Source organism: Sturnira hondurensis, unplaced genomic scaffold, assembly GCF_014824575.4.
Source record: "Sturnira hondurensis isolate 20B ecotype Veracruz unplaced genomic scaffold, ASM1482457v3 Scaffold0020884, whole genome shotgun sequence".
NCBI classification, from domain to species: domain Eukaryota; kingdom Metazoa; phylum Chordata; class Mammalia; order Chiroptera; family Phyllostomidae; genus Sturnira; species Sturnira hondurensis.
Window position 1 is genome coordinate 711,411 of NW_028093515.1, and position 6,000 is coordinate 717,410.

The following is a 6,000-nucleotide window of genomic DNA, read 5'->3' on the forward strand; positions in this document are numbered from 1 at the left end:
TGACCTTGCCCCGGCTGCTTCCCTGCGTTTTTGAGCCTGAACAGTGCGATTGTGGGGCCAAGGGCAGTGGGGGTGGGAGAGGAGACCCTTTAGTGAAGGGGTTGCCCAGGTTCCGGGCTGGCCTTTGCCTCCGTGTCTGAGCTGCTGGAGCTGCTGGCAGAACCTGAGGAACTGCTGGGGCTGCGGCTGTGCTCATTGAAAGCAAAGGAGTGAGGTTGAGGCCCCCAAGTTGAAAGCCTGAGCTCGAAGCTCATCAAGGTCAAAAGCACTCCTATTCCACCATACTCCCTGCCCCCTGGAATGTCAGGGTGGCTGCCCTTACTTCTGATAGACCATGAACTTTGGGGAAGCTGTGCTTGGGGTCACTCACCTGGCCAGCCCCCTTAGGCTTCTTGCAAGTGCACTCCAGGGCTGCTGAGAGAGTTGGCTGGACTGGCACAGGGAATGTTCCCTGAGCTTCAAGGTCCGCACTCCCAGGAGCACAACTGCCACAGGCCAACCGTGTGGTGAGAAGTATGTCCAGAGTCAGGGAGGGGGAGCAGCGGGGCCTGCCCGCCCCGGGGGGTGCTGAGGAGCCCCACCAGACCTCTGTCCAGAGTCCTTACTTAGGTCTGACTTGCCCCTCCCCAGCACCGCCCAACTTTCCCTCTGTGGGCAATGCGGGGCGGGGGGAGTGGACAGTTAACTGCAAAATAAAGCAAAAACTCTCCTCTTCAGCCTTGTGACTGAGGAGGACCTGGGGGTTGGGGTGGGCAGTTGGGGACTTCTGGGAAAAGGGCTAGAGATGTCAGCTTCCCCCAAAAGGGTCCATTGCCTGCCTGCTCATGAGGAAACAGGGTGGGTGCCTTGCTGTGTGACCCATGAGAACATTATGGCTCCCTGCGTGTTTATTGTGTGCCACGCTGGGCACTATTCCAAGGGCTTCCGGTACATTAACTCACTTTAACAACCCCTCTGTGGCTTGGTGACAAGCAGTCTAAAAGGGGAAGAGCATGAACCTGGAGCCAGGCTGCTGAATTGGGAGCGCAGCTGTGCCACTTAGCAGTGGGGTAATCAGGGAAAGTTGCTTCTTCTCCTTGTGCCTCAGTTTTCTCACCTGTAAGTGGCAGCTACCGAACGGGGAAAGGTAAGAATCCGGTGGATTAGTTTCCTAGGCCCGTGCCTGGCACAGAGTAAGTGCTTAGGAAACAATGTTTGGGCTTTTTTTAAAATAAAAGGTAGGTAGTGTTATTATCCCTGTTTGGTAGAAGAGAGAACGAAGGGACCGGACAGTTAAGTGAGATGATGACGGGTGTGTGCAGCATTATCAGACTGAAGCCGGGATTCACACCCAGGCGTGTGGCTCAAGTCCGAGGCTGTGCCTGCTCCCCCCAGCTCACCCTGGACAGCACCCAGCGGCCGGGGCAGCCAGCGGCACCCGGCCTTCCCTCTCCACATGGCTGGCCCCAGGTCAGGTCAGGCCGGGCGAGCCACCTGTTCCATTCGCTGTCAGGCTGAGTGTCCTTGTGAGTTTCCGCCCAGCGGTGCCCTGCCCCCGGCGGTGACTGTACCTACAGCAGTGAGCTGTCGGGGCGGGGGGTGGGGCCTGGGGGTGTTGAGGAATGGGCCCTTATCAGCCTTGTGCACTCAGGTCTCTGCTCCCAAGGCCATCCCTTAGAGGAGGCCACCCTGATGGCCGGCTCCACGGCGCCCCGCCACTCCATCCCCTCTTCCCTGCCCCACAGCACCCCACAGCCCTTGCTCAGCACGCTCCAGTCTTCCTTCTCTGTGCCAACACCATGTGTTTTTCAAGTACCTGCCGCGTGTCCAGCCCAATTCAAGTGCTGGGGGTGCAGCGATGAACACAAGTTCCGACCACGTGGAATTGACATTCTGGGGGGGGGGAACAAGGTGACATATATAGTGTGTTACCCAAAAACGTGACAACTAAGATGACCACTGGTTGGTGAATGGGTAGGCAAAACGTGAGATATGTCTACAGCAAAAAGGGCAGACTGACCCAGGTGAACTTGAACCTTTGATGCTGAACGAGGGAGCTGGGCGCTAGAGTCGGCCACTGTGGGGTATCGTCCTTGTGCCTCCTGGTGGGAGGCAGGCAGAGCGGGTCCGTGGATGCTGGGAACTGAGTGGGATGCAGATTAGCCTACATGGGCAGGAGAGATTGGGGGGTGAGCGGAGGAAGTGTTCCAAAACTGCTGGGCAGAGACAGTTGCACCCCTTGATAAAGTTACTAAACATCACTTAAGTATATGTTTGAAAGGGGTGAGTTTTGTGTCATTTATAAACCCAATAAAAGCTGTTTTTTAAAAAGTAAAGCGTGCTAAGGAGAAATACAGCAAGAAAGGAGAACAGGTAATAATAACTGTGGGGGAGGGGTGGATTTTAAATAGAGTTACCATGGAAAGCATCACTGAAGTTGTTTTGACGATGTGAAGATGAGAAATAAGCCATACAAGCACCTGGAGGAAGAGTGTTCTAGGCAGAGGGAGGGTCAAGTGCAAAGGCCCTGGGGTAGGAACGTACCTCTCAGTCTGAAGCACTGCCAGGTCAGAGTGGCAGTGCAAATGCAGGGAAAGAAAATGAGGAGGAATGGATGTGGTGTCTTGTAAATGAAAGATCTCTGGCCCTGGCTGGTGTAGCTCAGTGGATTGCGCACGGGCCTGTGGACCACACGATTGCGGTTCAATTCCCAGTCAGGGCACATGCCTGGGTTGCAGGCCAGTTCCCAGCAGGGGACTCACAAGAGGCAACCATACATTGATATTTCTCTCTCTTTCTCCTTCCCCTCCTCTCTAAAGATAAAGAAATAAAATCTTTATTAAAAAAATTTAAAAAAAGAAAAATCTCTCTTCTTTACTCTGAATGAAAGAAAAATCTCTCTTCTTTACTCTGAATGAGAAGAGAGGTGAACTCACTGTGGGATGCAGGATTTGAGAAGAAGTGGCTTTCTGTCCTGGCACTGGCAGGTCATAAATTCCAAATGTGGGGACCTGGTCCAGTTCGCTCAGCACCAGAACAGTGCGTGCTGTCATCTTGTGAATGAGCGAGGCTCCCTGGTGCCAGGCACTGTGCTGGCGGCGGGGTAGCACAGAGTGGTTACGAGTTCAAGTTCTGGCGGTCAGCCTGCTCACAGGGGCCCCCTTGTCTGCCCCTTACTGCTCTGTGGACAAATGAGCAACCGTGCTGGGCCTCAAGTTTCCTCAAGTTTCCTGCTCTGTGAAGTGGAGAACCTACCTTATGAAGTAGATGTTCTCCCACAGAGCCTGCCTGATACAAGGTAAATATATGCTCAGTAAATGCCAGGGTTTGTTTGTTTATTCATTTTTAGAGGGCAGGAGAGAGAACCATATTAATTTGTCATTCCACTTATTTATGCATTCATTGGTTGATTCTTGTATGTGCCCTGACCGGGGATGGAACCTGCAGCCTTGGTGTATTGGGACCAGGCTCTAACCAACTTAGCTACCCATCCAGAGCATCAGGTTTCACTATTATCCACAAACACAATCTCATGTGTCCTTGTGAACCTGGCCTCAAAAGGTACAATTTAATGCCCCAGGGCACTGGGCTAGAAGGTAGCAAGGTGGGTGGTCTTCCAGACCTCAGACAAAGCACAGTGGAACCTCTGTTCTCCAACTTAATTCACTCAGAAGGCTCTTTGGGAAGCAGTTTGTTTGAAAACTGAATCACACAGGTATCAGCATGAAGGGTTATTGGGCCGAGAACCAAACTGAGATGGGAGACATTACAAAAATGAGGTTTGACTGTGGCCCTCTGCTACTGTGCAGAAATTGCAGGCAGGGCCAGTGGGTCTGGGGAGACCACAGCCGGGCCCTGCAGACTCCCCTCTGATCCTGCCTGCGTGTGGCGGCCTCTGCAGGGACCCAAAGACAGAGGCTGCACAGGGCAGCTTCATTTTTCTCTGCCACAAAAGCTTGAGCTGGTGGGAGTCCAGAGTGGGTGACTGGGTGGGTGTGGGACCTGGCTCTTTGCGTCTGGTGGCTCTGCATTCGTCCAGGGTGTTGTCCAAGGACAGGCTGGCCCCCACCTTCAGTTCCTCAGAAGGGAAGGGGCAAATGGAGCCAGAGCACTGCCCTGCTCTGCCTGACCCAGAAGTATTTACTCTTCCCCTTTCATTGAATGTGTTGGGGTGGCACTGGTTAACAAAGTCACTCTGGTTTCAGGTGCCCAGTTCTACAACATGTCATCTGTACACTGTATCTGACCCAGAAGGTTTACAAAGGCAGGCCAAGTCAGAGCTGGCCAGGCGGGCACAACTGCTTGGGTGAAAACAGGCTGGCGTGGTTCTGTGGGTGGAGCGCTGGCCTGTGAAGCGAAAGGCTGCTGATTCCCAGTCAGGGCACGTGTCTGGGGTGCGGTTTAGGTCCCTGGTTGGGGGCGTGAGAGCGGCACCCCTTCTGCTCTTGGGAAGATATTAGTTCCCTGACATTCAGCTCTCATGGCTAACAGCAGCTTAGGCCTGTCCCCCGCCCAGTCCCTGCCTGCCCTGGCATCTGACGGCACTGCCCCCCGCTGCCTGTTTCCTCAGTGCCTCTGCCTAAAAGTAAGAAATTAAAAAAAAAAACAAACTACCTAAGGGTATAAGCAATGCCTTCTCTTTGGAGGAAAAGTGGACGTGTGTTCCCCACTGGCCTGCAGCACTGATGTCACTCACTACCACTCGGTCAGCTGCCTCTTCCCTACCCTTTCACCGGCTCACATTCTTCAGTCACTCCCTGGCGTTTTTCCTTGATCACGACACCTTAGGAAGAGATGCAGATGCCAACTTTAGTGGCCAGGGAAACTAAGGTGGAAAGAGACAGTCCTCCACAGAGGGTCCCCACCCCTCCATGCCCGAGGACTGACGGGGCTCATTGGAAAAGCAAGTGCTTTGTGGCCTGGTTTAGTCACTTCTGAAGCTGACGTGGACAGAGTGCCCTGGTCCGGCAAACACCATAACCCCTGTTGTGGACTGTTTCCTCAGAACGTAACTGCATCCCAGGAGATGATGGCTTTAGGCAAGCAGCATTAAGGGCCTGGGCATGTAGTATTCCCACAAGGCATTGGCCCGGGGAGTTCCGGAATGTTGATAACCAGAAAATCTTGACAACCATCCTTTGGAAGTTGCCAAGGGGCTAGCAGCCCAGCTGGCCTCCAGCCAGCTGACCGTTGTGTCTGGGGTTCCATTTTCCTCCGTTTACCAGCTAGTAAGTTAACCTGCAGTACTTTCCAAAATGCTGGCAGATGCCTGGAGACTGCTGGGCCAGAGACCAAAGGTGTCGTTACTCACGGGAAGCCACATAAGCTTCAGCATTTGTGTGGTGTCCCCTTGCCCTGTGGGGACAAGGTGGGTTGGACCCTGCACAGTGGGTTGCATCACAGGGATGGGACACTGAGCTCGGGGATGCAAGGTGCTCCTTGTCCAAAGGGAGCCATTTCCTCGTCCTTCAAGGCACTCCCTGCAGAGCCAGCCCTGAGAACTGGCCCGGGGAAACCGCTGTCAGGGGCATTCCTTCTTGGCACACCCAGCAAGACCTGTAGCAGCGTGGGGTACTGCTTCTACCAAAAACCCACCCCTCCTGGTTTCGGATGAATTGTCACTCGAGTGTGCCACGCTGCACTGACCGGGACTCCAGGCAGCAGCGGGTCCGTCCTGTTGAGTCCAGCCTTCCATCCAGGCGTGAGTGAGCAGGGCTTATTTCAGCCGAAGGTAGTCTAAGGCCCTTATCTTTTAGGACCCACACAGCGAGGTCAGGGTGGCGTCATTGCCAATAATCGCATGGTCTGGAAGCAGCCCCCCGTGCCCCATAGAGACATTGTGACTCATTCTTTCCCACACAGAAATGTGGACTGCTGGGTACAGGGCACTCCAGCTCGGGATTTGTTGTCGAACTTGGCTTAGAACAACACTGCCCTGGCTTGGTTAAGCTGTGGGTGGTGCCACCCAGTAGTTTACAGCCTCCATTGCCATACACGGTATAACCCCGGGCACTTGGGTGG